Here is a 17,748-nt window from a genome sequence, read left to right as displayed (position 1 = left end):
GAGCCCAGCACATCTGTGCAAAAGATAAGGCTGAAGCATTCATAATAATCTTCAGCCAGAAGTGATATCAAGAAATTGGTCAGTTGGGAGAGCATTAGACTGAATATCAAGAAATGGCTCAGTTGGGAGAGCATTAGACTGAAGATCTAAAGGTCCTCAAGCCTCATGATGGCTTTCCTCGCTATCGGCCAAGAAATGGCTGAAGATAGTGGATATTTCAAAGGCTATGGGCCCTGACAATATTCTGGCAATAGTACAGAAGACTTGTGCTCCAGAACTTTCCGCACCCGAGCCAAGCTGTTCCAGCACAGCTACCCATCTACCCAGCAACGTGGATTATTGCCAAGGTATGTCCTGTGTACAAAAGTCAGGATGAATCTAATCGGGCCAATTACTGCCCCATATCAGTCTACTCTCAATTCGCAGTAAAGTGAATGGAAAGGGTCATCAACAGTACTATCAAGTGCCACTTGTTTAACAATAACCTGCTCACGAACACTCAGTTTAGGCTCCGCCAGGGTAACTCAGCTTCTGACCTCATTACAGCCTTGATTCAAACATGGAGCTGAACTCCGGAGGTGAGGTGAGAGTGACTGTTCTTGACATCAAGGCAGCATTTGATCGGGTAAGGCATTAAAGAGCCCTAGAAAAACTGGAGTTAATGAAAGAAGGCGGGGTAAAACCTAGCAGATGGTTGTTAGGAGTCAGTCATGTCACTTCTGGGTCATCACTGCTGGAGTTCCTCAGGGTAGTGTCCGAGGCCCAACCATTTTCAGCTGCTACATCATTGACCTTTCTTCTAATAGAAGGACAGAAGTGGGAATGTTTGTGGTTGATGCACAATGTTCAGCACCATTGGCAACTCCTCAGATTCTGAAGCAGTCATGTCCAAATGCAGCAAGAACTAGATAATATCCAGGCTTGGGCTGATTAATGGCAAGTTACATTTGTGCCACACAAGTGCCAGGCAATGTTCATTTCCAATAAAAGAGAATCTAAACATCGGCCCTTGACGTTCATTGACATTACCATCGCTGAATCCCCCACTATCAACATCCTGGGGGGGTTACCATTGATCAGAAACTGAACTGGACTAACCATATAAATACTGTGGCTATAAGAGTAGGTCAGAGGTTAGGAATCCTGTGGCGAGTAACTCACCTCCCGACTCCCCAAAGCCTGTCCACAATCTAAAAGTCACAAGTTAGGAATGTGATGGAATACTCTTCCCTTCCTGAGTGAGTGCAGCTCCAACAGCACTTAAGAAGTTTGACACCGTCCAGGACAAAGCACCCCATTCACAAACATTCAATATCTCCACCACTGATGAACAGTGGCAGCCGTGTGTACCAGCTACAAGACGCACTGCAGGACCTCACCAAGACTCCTTAGGCAGCAGCTTCCAAACCCACGATTACTTTCATCTATTGACAACAAGAACAGCAGGCACATGGGAATACCACTGCCTGAAAGCTCCCCTCCAAACCACTCAATATCCTGACTAGAAAATATATTGCCGCTCCTTCAATGTCGCTGGATCAAAATCATAGAATCCCGACAATGCAGAAGGAGGCAATTCAGACATTCGAGTCTGCACCAACCCTCTAAAAGAGCAGCCTACCTGGGCCCTCTTCCCCACTCTATCCCCTTAACCCCGGACACGAAGGGGCAATTTAACGTGATCAATCCACCTAATCTGCACATCTTTGGACTACAGGAGGAAACCGGAGCACCCGGAGGAAACCCACGTAGACATGGGGAGAATGTGTAAACTCTACATAGACAGTGACCCAAAGCCTGGAATCCTGAAACACCCTCCCTAACAGCACCGTGGGTATACCTACACCACAGGGACAGCAGCGGTTCTAGAAGGCAACTCGCCACCATCTTCTCAAGGGCAATTAGGGTTGGGCAATGAACGCGGGCCTAACCAGTAAAGCCCATGTCCCACGAAAGAAAAAAAATCTGCAACGTTTCCAGGCATCTTTGTTTTTTTGTTTGTTATTTGCAACAGTGAAGGAGGCCATTCGGCTCCCAAAAGAGCAATCTAGCTGGCACCATTCCCCAACCCTGGGCTGGATTCTCCCTTTCAGGGACTATGTCCCCACGCCATTGTGAAAACTGTGGCCTTTTATGCCAGAGAAAAGGCTGCAGATTCACAGCCCTGCAAGGGGCTAGCAGGGAGCCGTCATGAGGCTTGCAGCTGCAGATATGGCCCCCCACACTTCCAGGTCAGAGGCCACGCATGATCACGGAGGCGGACTCCAGCGGTCGGGCCATGCTCCATGGCGGACTCAGACCGTGGGGATAGACCGCACAAATAGTGCCCCTGATGGGTCGGGCGCCCGACCCAGACCGCCCGCTCAAAAATAGCCCGGTCCCATCTGAGCCGCCCCCCCCCCCCCCACCCCGCCTTCCGATCGGCCCGCCCCCAACCATGGCAGCCACGGACTTAGTCCGCAGCTGCCACGTGAGTATCCCGAACGGCAGGACCATGAGTGGTCCACACCGTCAGGACTTCAGCCGGTCGAGTGTGGGCCTCTGGCAATACCCACAGGTAGGGGGTGCTCCCCGAGTACGCCGCTATTCGGGGGCTGGAGAATTGAGGAACCGGCACAGGTCCCGATTCCATGCGTGGAACTGGATTCTCCGCCCCGGTGCAAGACGTGATTTCGCCGTTGGGGTGGGGAGAATCCAGTCCCCTATCTCCGTAGCCCTTTAAAATAATCACTTTCAAATATATATCTGGCTCTCTTTTGAAACCTCCTATGGAACCCACCTCCACCATTCTCCCAGGCAGCGCATTCCAAACCGTGACAACTGTCTGAGTGAAGACGTTTCTCCTCGTCTCACTCCTAGCTCTCTTGTTGGCCATCTCAAAATTGTGACCCCCTAGTCACTGACATACCAACTAGTGGAAACAGTTGGAACCCCAGCTTGTCCTTACCTTCTGCTGCACATCTGAGAACAACTACGAGGAAATTGTGGTCCTCTGTTGATTAATAATACGAGTCAAGTTATCTTTATTGTAACTTTACTAACCTTAACCTTGTGATGATATTGATCACTTGATTGCAAATGTAGTCAAATAAAGTAGTATTAGTAATAAACCTCTGTATCCACCTGAGGTGGGTCGCGCCTGTGAAGCGGAGCTAGTTCAGGGAGTGCCAACCATGCCTTTGTGATACCCGGGCTCAGCTTGGACTAGCTGACAGCACCTGATCAGGGCCCGTGTTCAGGGATATGAACCCCACTGCCTTGCGAACATCTCGGGAGGGTCCAAGGCTGAGGGGGTAAACACTGACGGAAAGTCCGGAGTGGAGCTCTTTAAGGTGGTCATGTAAACTTTTTGGCATGTTTGGCAGCTCCTGCAGCCACACTGGTGCCACATATTGTGCTCTGCACTCCTTCAGACCCCATCAGCAAGGCCAAGAGGGAGGTTCTGACACTTGGGCAGCCCAAAATCCCCATATATTCTGCCCAGGCACGCACTCTGGTGAGGTCCCTCCCTTGTCACCTCACAGCAACTAAAACATCACGGTAGAAAGAGTGAGCTAGATGCTACCAAACCGATCAGCGATCCATCAGCGTGCACCCATTGTCTCTCGCGACAGGGAGGCCAAGAGATACCCACCTGAACCATTGATGTCTCTGACCGAGTTAAGCTGCACTATGCTCATTATTACACTCTGTCCCCATTCACTCCATAATTGATTTGGACTGACTATGTAGGGTTTCATGGAACAAATTAATTTAGACATCAATTGGGAAACCCTACACATAAGATGGTGGATCACTTTTTAATTCTCAGAGCAGGTGGAAGCAGGAAAAAAATTGTCAAGTGCCTTTTCAGTAACAAAGGGCGGGATTCTCCAATAATGGGGCTCTATCCCTTTCCAGTGTCAAAACCTGAGCGTGATTCTCCGACCTGAAAAGGGGCCAGCAGGGCGCTGGAGTACACCTCGCAGCTCTGACTGCCGATACGGGGCCCTACACTTCCGGTCGGGAGTCCGCGCATGTACACGACGGAGGCCGAGTGCGACATGGCGTACTCACACCGAGGACCGGCCAAACAAATATAGGCCCCCCCCGAGATTGCGCGGGGTGGCCCCCGATCACTAGCCTGGCCATCTGTGAGGCCTCCCCCCCCCCCCCCGGTGAAGGATCCCCCTCCCCCACCAGGGCGGCCCGGACTGACTCCGCAGCCGCCACTGGCCGTTCCCGACAGGCTAGAACCCGCCATCGGGAACTCAGCCAGTTTTCATTGGAGAATTGCCGTAGGGGCCTCTGTTAATGGCCCCCTACCCGTGCCGCATAGATGGCGCGCGCGCACGTGATTCGCAGCGATTCTCCGGGCACTGGAGAATTACGGGAGCAGCGTCAGACCGGATTTTAAGGTTGACACCCATTCTCTGCCCCCGCGTCGATCGCAACGTCGGTGCAGAGGTTCGACGAATCCCGCCCAAGGTCTGCATTTTGGGATTATTCTAGTTTCTCAACACACACTGAGGGTATTGTGCAGGATTTAATATCTGTCTATCCTATCAGAGATTGTTGGGTCTTTCTGGGTGGTTTAGCCTGTGGTGATATGCATCACTGTAAATACATAAGGAGTTAATGTAAATACACGTAGACTAGATAGACACTAGAGGGAGCACCAGAGACATGACACACAGACATTCAACCAATAGGCCAGTAAGATAGGAGACGACCAATGGGCATTCAAGACACACACAGAGGTGACACTACCACAGGGGGGCATTACACCAAACCATATAAAAGGACACAGCACACATGATCTTCCTCTTTCCAGTGGAGACACTTAGTGAATACACTGGGTTGATTTGAAACACATCACACCCACCACGTGGATTGTAGCAGACTGGTTAGACAGTCGGAGTAGCTACAGCAGGATTAACAGGAGAGTCGAATCTAAGTAGGAGAATCGTTAACAGTTTAATAAACGTGTTAAAGCTATCTCCAAGTCTGAACCTTCCTTTGTCAGAGTGCACATCAAGGAAGCAGTTTATGCTACATCAAGAGCATAACAAAACATAGCTAAATCAAGCTGAATGGCCTTTGTCATCGGTACTTTCCTCGTGACCAGTAAAAATGATTTCCATACAAGTGACATCTTATTATCCACTGATTTCCATCGACGTAGTTAAAGAGCATAATAAATCTACCCTCATTTCAACAGAAGCACAGTTGTTTATTTTTGTACGTCAATCAAAACCTACACAGTGAGTTTCGAAGTTAATTTCAGCTTTAGAACTATTAAGTTGTGGGCACTGAAATGTTTTTTAAATTGGCTTTTTCATGCAATCCTGTCATTCTTCTGGGGCTAGTAGTTAACCTTATCCAGTAATATGCAGAGTCAGCTGACCTTGCATTATTGGTTAAGCTTCTTGTCCCAGAGTAGTTCCAGGGTGACATTATATATTTCTGTCTAAAACTTGGCCCTTTCTTGGATGATGAGTATTTATCCTTACCTCCAGTTTCTCGATTTAATATTAAATTTAATTCCAATAGCTGGCGCTTTCAAAAGGGAACGGGTTAATTATCTGAAGAGAAAAAACTGCAGGGCTACAGGAAAAGGAAGGGATGTGGGGATCTTAAAGAAAGCTAGCATGGACACGGCCAGCCAAATGGACTCCATCTGTGAAGTTACATTTCAATGATTCAATGATTCTATGATTCTACTATTCTATAAATAGACTCATGCTCTCATGCAGTCAAGATCTGGACAACATCCAAAGTGGGCTGATCAGTTTTTAAAATTCTTTCATGCAATGTGGGTGTCACTCCAGGCCAGCATATGTTGCCCGTCCCTAATTGCCCTTGAACAGCTGCAGTCCATTGGTGTAACCATAGTGCTTTAATCGGCAAGTAACATTTCCGTCAACAAGTGTTAGGCAATGAAATCACAACAAGAATGAGTATAATCACCTCCCCATGACATTCAATGGCATTACCATCACCAAGGGGAAAATGGTGACATAATGGTAAATCAGTGGCTCAGTGGACATAGGTTCAAATCCCACCATGGCAGCTAGTGGAATTAAAATTCTCTTAAACAACCTGGAATATAAAACCACCTTCAGTGATGGTGACCACGACAACCATCGTCGATTGTTGTTTAAAAACCATCTGGCTTACTCCTGCCTTTTCAGGAAGGATACCTGCCGTCCTTATCTGGTCTGGCCTACATGTGACTTCAATGTGGTTGACTCTTAATTGCCCTCTGAAATGGACGAGCAAACCACATGGCTCAAAGGCTATTCGGGATGGGAAACCAATGCTGGTCTTGCCAGCGATGCCCATACCAAATGAAAGAATCATTAAAAAGTCCTCAATCAGTCAACATTGACATGAAACTGAACTGAGCCAGCTGCAAAAATGCTGTGACTAATAGAGACGGTCAAGACCCCCATTCTGGTGACTGCTCACTCCGTTATACCCCTATGCCTCCTCAACACGAAAATGCAAAAGTCAATGCAATAATCTCCAGTTGCATGAGGAGGCTGCAGCTCCAATAATACTCAAGTGGCTCAACAATATCTACGGCAAACACGTCCACTTTATTAGGTGGGTTATTGGCAAATCATTTCCAATGAGTATGAGGCCATTTTGATCAGACGAATAAGGAAATCATACACTGCTTGGTCAATAAGAGTCTAAATGGGACAGAGCGCAAAGGAATCGAGGGTTACAGATACACAAATGCCAAACCCACAGGGAAAAACAAACACTGACGTTCATTACGATTGGGATAGAATTAAAAAACAAAATGTTACGCAAGATTTGCATTGAGCCTTGGTTAGACCACAATTAGACCACCATGCACAGTTGTGGTCTCAATATTCTGAAAAGGATAGAGGCACAGGAGGAGAAAATTCACAAGGTCAATGCCATAACTGACAGGATATGCTTATCAGGGGAGGCTGAACAGGCCAGGGATTTTTTCTCGAAGAGTGAAGGCCTGAGGAGTGACCGAATAGAATAGACTGAATAGGAATTAAATAAGTTAGACAGCGAATGTGGGCCAGGTCTTCACTATCAAGGTGGGTACCTCGAGTTGCAGAATTTCCCAACTCACTGAATCTGCTTCAGTAAAAATTCTCTCGAAATGTGCGATTTTTGCTCTGGGGGCCAGGATAGTCAAGCTGGCCAAACCTGGAAATAGTGTGTAGGCTGTCACGGAGGCAGGCAATAACTGAGGCAGGCTCGTTAGAAGGCCTACGTCAGTTCTGTCCCAGTTGTTTTACATGCTGTTAAATCCTCTAGTCATCACCCTTCACATCTCCCCCATCTCCTCACGGACCCTTACGTCCTTCATGCTATCTCAATGTCAAATCATGTCCCCCCCCCCCCCCCCCGCCTAACCAACTCATTCCGCCCGGCCCCCTCAGATGCTTATTCCAACTGAATGCCAGCTCATGTTACCCATCCACTTGCCCGGTTTCCTCATTGACTCTATGCCACTTTAGAGCCACTCATCCAATTTCCAATGTGGGCAACACCGTAGCACAAGTGGTTAGCACTGTGGCTTCACAGCACCAGGGTCCCAAGTTCAATTCCCCGCTGGGTCACTGTCTGTGCGGAGTCTGAAAGTTCTCCGTGTCTGCGTGGGTTTCCTCCGGGTGCTCCGGTTTCCTCCCACAGTCCAAAGATGTGCAGATTAGGTGGATTGGCCATGATAAATTGATCTTCAATGACCAAAACAAAAGGTTAGGAGGGGTTATTGGGTTACGGGGATACGGTGGAAGTGAGGGCTTAAGTGGGTCGGTGCAGACTAGATGGGCCGAATGGCCTCCTTCTGCACTGTATGTTCTCTGTTCCTCAGGAGTCACGTGGGAATGAAAAAGAATAAACTTCAAACTTTTAGAGCTCTGACTCATTCAAGACTAGAGATTGTTGGATTGAAGGACCTTCTGCCATTCTACCTGAAGAGCCAGCGGAGAACATACCATATTGATTGCAGAAGTCCTGCAACCATTTAGCACTCTGAGCAGTGGTTGTTGGTTGGAGGTGGGACCTTCAAGCAGGCAGATGGCTTAGTTCAGAGAGCTGCCAGCTAATCAGATTGGCTAATAGCTCTGTAGTCCCAGCAATGCCAGGACAGCAGAGGTCAGGACTGGGACTATAAGCGCTTCCCAAAGTCAGAGTTCAGGACCAGGTGAATGCAGGAAGTATTATGGCAGTCAGGTGAGATGAAGTACAAGGGGTTGGTGGGAAGGGATGTGGCTTCTTGAAGGAAAAGTGGGAGGAGGGCAGTAGGAACCATCTACAGGGGGCAGGCCTTGGGGATATGGGTGGGAGTGCACATTGTGGAAAAGACGCTCTCGAGGGAGATGCTCGCCTTTTTCAGCTGTGATTCCCCCTGCACTTGAACTCCTCCCGCAAGCCTTAATAATTGGCCACTTAAGGGCCTCAATTGGGGTTAGTGCAGGGACGGGGTTTAGGTGGGCAGGCCTTACCCACTGAACCCAATAGCGAGGAACTGAAAAAATTCTGCCCTCAAAACAAAATCAGATTCCTGAAAACATTTCAAGCTTTTAATTTCTTCTTCTTTGCATCCCTTGTTCATATTAGACTCTTATCTGGGGCTAGTTTAGCATAATGGGCTAAATAGCTGGCTTGTAATGCAGAACAAGGCCAGCAGTGCAGGTTCAATTCCCATACCGGCCTCCCTGAACAGGCGCCGGAATGTGGCGACTGGGGGCTTTTCACAGTGTGGTGAATGTAACGTAGTAATTCACACTGTATTTACCAATACCATTGTAAGCGCAGTAGCATTATCCGACCACTAGGGGGAGTAGCTCTGGGAATGCTCAGGAGTTTGTACAGGGCTCCACCCTTGGTTCTGCCCACGACACCTCCCCCTTGACTGCTGTATAAATAACCGTGTCCAGAGCCAGCCTGCAATTCATCGAGAGTTCAACGGGTAACAGGCTGGCTCTGTAGTAAGTAGATTAAAACCACTGTTCATATCTTAAAGCACGTGTCTCGTGAATTGATGGTTCCATCAATTTAATCTACTTAAGAACGGTCAGGATCGATCATGGAATCAGGCCTCAAGCCTGGAACTCGACCCACAGGATGCAGAGGCAAAAGAAATCTTCTCCCACTGGCTGCTGTGCTTTAAGGCCTACCTGGCAGAAGCGAGCACAGCCGAAACAACAGAGGAACAGAAGTTAAGTCTACTGCACGCGAGGGTGAGCCACAGAATCTCTACGCAACTAAACTCGGCCGGTTCATATACTGCAGCGCTAGCGATACTCGATAAGATGTATGTAAGGCCCATTAACGAAGTTTACGCACGCCATGTGTTCACGGCACGCCGCCAGCGGCCTACAGAATCACTCACCGAATTATTAAGAGAGCTCAATAATCTATCTAATGATTGTAACTATCAAGCAGTTACCGCGGCTGAACATAGAGAATTTGCTGTACGCAATGTTTTTGTATCGGGCCTCAGGTCTAATTATGTGTGCCAACGACTGCTGGAAAAGGGGGGCCAAGACTTAGAAAGAACTGCGGAAATTGCTACCACGATGGAGGTCTCCTTCCGCAGCCTCACCTCGTTCCCCGCGGCCCAATCATGGGACCCCGACCAGCGACTCCCCCAGGCCTGTACCACGCGGCCGCCCAGCCGCCAGGCTGCTCCAGCCTGCCATTTCTGCGGCCAGAATCAGCACCCGCGGCAGCACTGCCCGGCCCACAACGCGACCTGCAGCAGCTGTGGGCAGAAAGGCCACTACGCGAGACTGTGCCTCGCAAAAAGGGCCCCAGCTTCGAACTCCTCAGCGGCACAAAGTAATCGCACCCCACACCCGCAGGCCCACGGGGCCCGATACGCTGCGGCCTATGCCCCGACCCCGCCCCCTCCCGCCACAGGCGATCCATGGGGGCCTCCATCTTGGCAAACCTCCACCACGCAGCCGGCCACGTGCGACTCATGGGGGCTGCCATCTTGGATGCCATTTTCCCGCCGCCCGCCACGTGCGATCCACGGGCCCGACCTGCATCTCCACGCTTGGACAACTCATCGGAAAAGTAGGACCTCCCCGGGCGCTCGTCACGCGGCTCGCAACTCGGCGCAGTCACCCTGGATCAATCACGCCCGAAGCATCTGCGAAATTCGACGGTACAACACGCCATGCCTTTTTGACTCCGGGAGCACAGAGCTTCATACATCCAGACCTGGTAAGACGCTGTTCGGTCCCCGTTTTCCCCGTGCGGCAAACTATCTCAGGCTCCCATTCAGTCCAGATCCAGGGGCGCACCGCCGCGACACTCGCAATCAGAGGCGCTAGCTACTCAAAATTTCAACTCTACGTTTTGCCCGACCTCTGCGCGCCACTCTTATTAGGCCTAGATTTTCAGTGTAACCTTAAGCTTCGGCGGGACCTTGCCCCCACTCACTATCTGCAGCCTCGCTACACTGAGAATCTCCCCCCTCCTCTCTTCGCCAATCTCACAAAGGACTGTAAACCCATAGCCACTCGTAGCAGGTGGTATAGCCTACAGGATAGGGTATTTGTCAGAGCAGAAGTCCGAAGGCTACTCAGTGAGGGGATTATAGAGGCCAGCAATAGTCCCTGGAGAGCTCAGGTGGTGGTCGTTAAGACCGGGGAAAATTCCTCATAGTTGTCGACTATAGTCAGACCATAAATAGATTTACACTCCTCAACGCGTATCCCCTCCCCAGGATTGCAGACATGGTTAATCAGATCGCCCAGTATCGGCTCTTTTCCACAGTGGATCTGAAGTCTGCATACCACCAGCTCCCAATCCGCCCGGAGGACCGCCACTACACGGCATTCAAGGCAGATGGCCGCCTCTTCCATTTCCTCCGGGTCCCCTTCGGCGTCACTAATGGGGTCTCGGTGTTCCAACGAGCAATGGACCGAATGGTGGACCAGTACGGGCTGCGGGCCACATTTCCGTACTTGGACAATGTCACCATCTGCAGCTATGACTAGCAGGACCACAACGCCAACCTCCATCGTTTTTTCCAGACGGCACAGAAATTAAACATCACCTACAACAAAGAGAAATGCGTTTTCCGCACAAACAGACTGGCCATCCTCGGCTACGTCGTGGAAAACGGAGTCCTGGGCCCAGACCCGGACCGTCTTAGAACTCCTCCTCCCCCATTGCCCCAAGGCCGTCAAATGGTGCTTGGGCTTCTTCTCCTACTACGCTCAGTGGGTTCCTCAATATGCGGACAAAGCCCGCCCACTCTTTAAGGCCACACGATTTCCCCGTCAGCTGAGGCACGCCAGGCCTTCAACTGCATCAAGGAGGACATCGCCAAAGTGGCCATGCGGGCGGTGGATGAATCCACTCCATTCCAGGTTGAGAGCGACGCCTCAGAGGTAGCTCTAGCAGCCACACTAAATCAGGCAGGGAGACCAGTCGCATTTTTCTCCCGTACCCTCTCTGCTCCAGAACTCCGACACTCCTCAGTCGAGAAAGAAGCACAAGCCATTGTGGAGGCTATTCGTTACTGGAGGCACTACCTCGCAGGTAGGAGGTTCACCCTCATCACCAACTAAAGATCAGTCGCCTTTATGTTTGATAATTCGCAAAGGGGCAAAATAAAAAATGATAAAATTCTTTGGTGGAGGATCGAACTCTCCACCTACAGCTATGATATTAAATATCGACCCGGGAAGCTCAATGAGCCTCAGGAAGCCCTATCCCGCGGGACATGCGCCAGCGCACAGATTGACAAACTGAAAGTCATCCACAACGACCTCTGCCACCCGGGGGTCACCCGGCTCACCCACCACATCAGAGCCCGAAACCTGCCTTTCTCCAACGAGGAGGTAAAAGCGGTCACCAGGGACTGCCCGATCTGTGCGGAGTGCAAACCGCACTTCTATAGACCAGACAGGGCCCACCTGGTCAAGGCTTCTAGGCCCTTTGAACGCCTCGTGATTGATTTCAAAGGGCCACTCGCCTCAACTAACAAGAACGTTTACTTTCTAAATGTCGTAGATGAGTTCTCCTGTTTCCCATTTGCTATCCCGTGCCCCGACATGACCTCCCACACAGTCATTAGGGCCCTGCATAGCATCTTCACCCTGTTTGGTTTCCCCAGCTACGTGCACAGCGACCGGGGTTCGTCCTTCATGAGCGACGAGCTGCGTCAGTACCTGCTCAACAAGGGCATTGCCTTGAGCAGGACTACTAGCTACAACCCCAGGGGGAACGGGCAGGTGGAGAGGGAGAACGCGACGGTCTGGAAGACCGTCCTACTGACCCTCCGGTCTAGAAAGCTCCAAGTCTCCCAGTGGCAGGAAGTCCTCCCAGACGCGCTCCACGCTATTAGGTCCCTCTTATGCACAGCGACCAATCAGACCCCTCACACGAGGCTCTTCATTTTTTCCAGGGGCACTACCAAGGGGGTCTCACTTCCGGCATGGCTGAGGACACCGGGTCCGGTACTCCTGAGGAAACACATCAGGACACACAAAACCGACCCCCTTGTTGAGAAGGTGCGCCTGCTCCACTCCAACCCCCAGTACGCCTTTGTCGAGTTCCCTGACGGCCGCCAGGACACAGTATCCCTCCGGGATCTGGAACCCGCCGGATCCAGCGCCCCCTCTACCCCCACAGAAGGACCCGTCACCCTACACTCCATGCTGCCGCCCCCTCGCGCTCCCGAGCCCACGAGCTCGCTCCACCAGTTCCGTGCACCCGCGCCAGCCAGCCCCCAGCGCCCCCGGTCGAACCAGAAGAGTATGAAGCTCGGACACAACCCTCCCTGGAGTCCGCCATTGTACCCCAGCACACAACACCCATCCAGCCACCGCAAGAGGCTGCAATCCCGGTGCTCCGCAGATCACAGTTCGACCACCGGACAGACTTACTTTGTAGACCACCACCCCCGCCGGACTTGATGTTTTTGCAGGGGGTGAATGTGGTGAATGAAACGTAGTAATTCACACTGTATTTACCAATACCATTGTAAGCGCAGTAGCATTATCCGATTACTAGGGGGAGTAGCTCTGTGAATGCTCAGGAGTTTGTACAGGGCTCCGCCCACAACTCCTCCCCCTTGACTGCTGTATAAATAACCATGTCCAGAGCCAGCCTGCAGTTCATCGAGAGTTCAACGGGTAACAGGCTGGCTCTGTAGTAAGTAGATTAAAACCACTGTTCATATCTTAAAGCACGTGTCTCGTGAATTGATGGTTCCATCACACAGTAACCTCATTGAAACCTACTTGTGACAATAAGCGACTTTGCGAGACGTCACGATCTGGATGCAGCTCACAATGGGTGGGACCAAAGTTTGCATATTAAAGCAACTTTAATATGCACTCGCCGGAGTTACCTAAGGTGCCGTATCTAACCCCCACGCCTTGGAGACGCCTAGCAAGTGCTGGTTAGCACTGGTCTCCCTGGGCAGCACGGTGGCCTAGTGGTTAGCACAACCGCCTCACGGCGCTGAGGTCCCAGGTTCGATCCCGGCTCTGGGTCACTGTCCGTGTGGAGTTTGCACATTCTCCCCGTGTCTGCGTGGGTTTCGCCCCCACAACCCAAAAATGTGCAGAGTAGGTGGATTGGCCACGCTAAATTGCCCCTTAATTGGAAAAAATAATTGGGTAATCTAAATTTATTAAAAAAAAAAAAAAAAAAAAAAAAAAAAAAAAGCACTGGTCTCCATAAATAGCGACTGGGCAACACTCGACGAGGAGTCTGCCAGTTGATGGGTGGCCCCTAGGTGGCAGGGCTCTGGGCAGGGTGGTACCCTGGCAGCCCCGATGGGTGCCACCCTGGCAATTCCATGGTGCCCAGGTGGCACTGCCAGGGTGCCAGGCTGGCAATGCCAGGGTTCCCAGATGGCATCAGGGCTGCCAGAGTGCCCAGATGGCACTGCCATGCTGGCAGGGACACTGCCAGGGTGCCAGGCTGGCAGAGCCACGGTGCCGGGTGACATTCTGCCTAGATTGGAGATTGTGTCCAGGGGCACCCTTATGAGGTAGGGTATGGGGGCTCCCGGACCCCCTGATAGGTAAGTTGGGGGGTTTGGGGGGGGGGGGGGGGTTGTCCAGAGGCTGCAGTGGGGGATCTAGAGATCAGGGTGCCATTTAAAAATGAAACTGAGTGCTACCGCAGTGAGACCTTCCTCTCCAAGGCCCAGAAATGGAGCAGAGACTCCTTTGATAGCGGCGTCATTCTTGGTGCTGCAGGCGCCGGGAACAACCTAGCTAAATGTGCTCGACCTGGGACTCTGCTTCATCTCCATTAAATCACATCCTGTAACTCTGATCGAAAAAACAGAAAATTCAAGTTTGTTCACATGTAAAAAGGGGAGGCACGGTGGCACAATGGTTAGCACTGCTGCTTCACGGCGCTGAGGACCCGGGTTCGAATCCCGACTCCGGGTCACTGTCTGTGTGGAGTTTGCACATTCTCCCATGTCTGCATGGGTTCACCCCCACAACCAAAAGATGTGCAGGTTAGGTGGATTGGCCACACTAAATAAGGTCGAGAGTTTCAAGGTTTTAGGTGTCCAGATCACCAACAACCTGTCCTGGTCCCCCCGTGCCGACACTATAGTTAAGAAAGCCCACCAATGACTCTACTTTCTCAGAAGACTAAGGAAATTTAGCATGTCACCTACGACTCTCACCAACTTCTACAGATGCACCATAGAAAGCATTCTTTCTGGTTGTATCACAGCTTGGTATGGATCCTGCTCTGCCCAAGACCGCAGGAAATTATAAAAGGTCATGAATGTAGCCCAATCCATCACGCAAACCAGCCTCCCATCCATCGACTCTGTCTACAATTCCCGCTGCCTTGGAAAGGCAGCCAGCATAATTAAGGACCCCACGCACCCCGGACATACTCTCTTCCACCTTCTCCCGTTAGGAAAAAGATACCAAAGTTTGAGGTCACGTACCAACCGACTCAAGAAACAGCTTCTTCCCTACTGCCATCAGACTTTTGAATGGACCTACCTCGTATTAAGTTGATCTTTTCTCTACACCTTGCTATAACTATTATATTCTGCAGTCTCTCCTTCCTTACGTACGTACGGTATGCATTGTTTGTACAGCATGCAAGAAATATTACTTTTCACTGTATACTAATACATGTGACAATAATAATCAAATCAAAAAAATTGCCACTTAATTGGGAAAAATATTTGGGTACTCTAAATTGATATAAAGAAACATTTGAAAAGAGCAAAGATAGGTTAGCAAGCGACCTGTAATGGCCTCCTGCGTGTGCATCTTTGAATTTCACAGCTCTCTTGCCAACAGATCACAGCATTTTTAAGGCATGGGAATTGATTGGTCTCTGGTGTCTATTCAACCAGATGATATCATTCTGGATTACCGTGATCATTTGTTCAATGTGTCACTTGTGGACATTTTCTGGGACTGATGACAGTGAGTCCAGTCGATGTGCTGGCATTTACTCTCTCAATTTATGGCTTATTAATCAGAGCTGTCAAAGGGGGCCATCCACCTGAAACATTAACCAACCTCTCTCTTCTCTCTCTAGCTGGACCTGACATTATATTCCCTGCAGTTCTTGGTTTTTACACTGGGATAATCTGAGGGTTAACGAAGTGGGAGATGCAGCATATTAAGGTGCTCAGAAAGGTGTGCCGATTGAGCGTCTTACGATGCATTCAACATATGCCACTTAATAACTCTTCTTGTTTCGGAGAGGGTCATGATGGGTTAGGGGATCATTAATCTATTAGCCATAGCCAGGAGATAACTGAGCCTCAGCTTTTTAAACTGATGGTTGTATCTTTGGAGGTGACAGTTTACGTGACCAACAGGCATGTACTGTATTAGTCCTCGCGGATAGTGGATAATGAGCCGATTTGGGAATCATGGCCAATTTTAGTCCTTATCTTATCACCGAAGCTCATACTGCAGCCCTGGTTGCGGTCAACTACCTCAGCTGATCAAAATCTGGTGTTTTTCTGATCTGTCACTACTGAGAACCTCCCCTCATGGTACATGTGCTCAGACAGCCACTGGAGGAGCGCACAGACCCATTTTTAAAAAAAATGAATTGAACTTTAAAAGGAAAGAAACAAAGCAACAGAAATAGACATTGAAGTTTTGTCTCCACTTGTTCCTCGCTTAATCTCAGTGCGGAAGCATAAATAAAGACTGCGTGTGTGCATAAAATTCTAAACGACACACAATCACGTTAATTCATTTTTACTGTGGAACCTCTGAACCACAATTAGCATTAATGATCATAGCACACAAAAGGAGAGACCCATTTATTTTATCATTGCACTAATAAATCATAATGCGTCCACTACTTCTCCAACCACATCATGACAAGCCGGGCGTCGTGACGATTGTTTCGAGTTCAATCGGAATTGTGGCACTAAATCTGTTTTACCAGTGCCGGCTGCTGAGTGGGTCAGCGCAGCTGGACAGCCTGTCAGAAATCGCAGACATCTGGGAGTTTCTCCACCTACACAAACAAATTAACCGCAACATATCTCTGTTGACAAAGCAATGAACACAAGTGGACATAGTTATGACCCATAAAAACCCAAGTAAGTCTTACCTCATGAGAAATGAAGAAGAATAATTCCGTCTTTCCACAGATGGGACAGCAGCTGGATAAAGTCTACTGGCGGTTATCTGTCATGCATCATACGAATCCCAAGCCAGTTGTTGATGGAACGGATTCTCGGAGCTGGGATGACTGAATGGCGCAGCCTTAAAACCAGAAGATTCCAAGTTAGTAGCACAGGGGAGCTGAAGGGCCAGTTAAAATTGTCTCCTGGACGCAATCCTTTGAGTCACTCGCTCACTTAGAAGAACAACACAAACCTCAAAGTTAGCAGTCCCTTGCTCACAATTCAGCTTTGAGAGTCTGCTACCTTTCATCCAATTATGTCCAAGCCAATATTCTAAGTAATGGTGGAAAATTCCAGAGCACTAAGATAACATACTCCTGTGTTCCCAAGTAAATCAAAGGCATGTGTGGAATTTAAGGCGAGATCCAAAGCACAGAGGAAAGGGCGTCCATCTATACTCGAACAGATGTGGCAGCCTGCAAGCTAACCTGTCAAGCAGACTTTGGGACCAATGTAAAGTGCAGCTTTGATGCTGAGTAGGTATATGTACTCAATGCAAGATTATGGAGTACACGGCACTTGCCCCCCCCCCCCCCTCCTATTCTTTTCAATTTTTAAACCAATATTAGTGAAATCGCAACAAAAAACTCCAGATTCGCTCATTTAAAATCATCGCAAGTCCCAGAGGAAAGGAAGCAATTCAGAATGAGGATATTTCTGATTATTTTCCAAGTATAGTGAAGTCAGCCTTCATTTGAGGCTTTTATACTCCTCCTGGCTCACCATCTCAGTTACAGTCTGTCTAAAGTATCTACTATCAAGAGATTTTGCTCCTCTCCACGTTTACGAGAGGACATAGCCAGCTTGCCCTTTTTTTTTTCTCTTAAACCAAGTGCATCCAGAACAGTTTGAACTGATTAGTATTCCAGACAAACCGCATATGGCAAACCAGAGCAGGCGCGACTATCACCCTGCGGTGTATGCAAGATGTGCTGACTACTTAAAGGCCCTGGCAATAAAAAATAGCGCAGAGCTCGTGTGATTTTTTAAACAGATATAAAGGGCGCACATTTCAAAAAAATTGAAATGATCATGGCCCCATACTCAGGGTGGGTTGCTTCAGCAGGGGACTGCTGAAGCCAACTGCAAGTTAGTTATCC

At 49.5% G+C, this 17,748-nt stretch overlaps 1 protein-coding gene across 4 annotated transcripts in view; it reads right to left on the bottom strand.

Moving 5' to 3' along the window:
- jcada (junctional cadherin 5 associated a) overlaps window positions 1-17,555 on the bottom strand; it is a 415,634-nt gene extending 398,079 nt beyond the window's left edge. For 3 of the 4 annotated variants that reach the window (XM_038798244.1, XM_038798240.1, XM_038798248.1), the window contains exon 1: window positions 16,573-17,176. The gene's annotated coding sequence lies outside the window, so the exon portion shown is untranslated. Of the gene's footprint in view, window positions 1-16,572; window positions 17,177-17,371 lie in introns of those variants that run through there. The other variant, XM_038798243.1, reaches the window with a different exon arrangement.
- Between the last annotated feature and the right edge of the window lie 193 nt (window positions 17,556-17,748).

The sequence above is a fragment of the Scyliorhinus canicula genome, chromosome 5 (genome assembly GCF_902713615.1).
Source record: "Scyliorhinus canicula chromosome 5, sScyCan1.1, whole genome shotgun sequence".
NCBI classification, from domain to species: Eukaryota; Metazoa; Chordata; class Chondrichthyes; order Carcharhiniformes; family Scyliorhinidae; genus Scyliorhinus; species Scyliorhinus canicula.
This window is presented reverse-complemented; position numbering and strand designations above follow the sequence as displayed.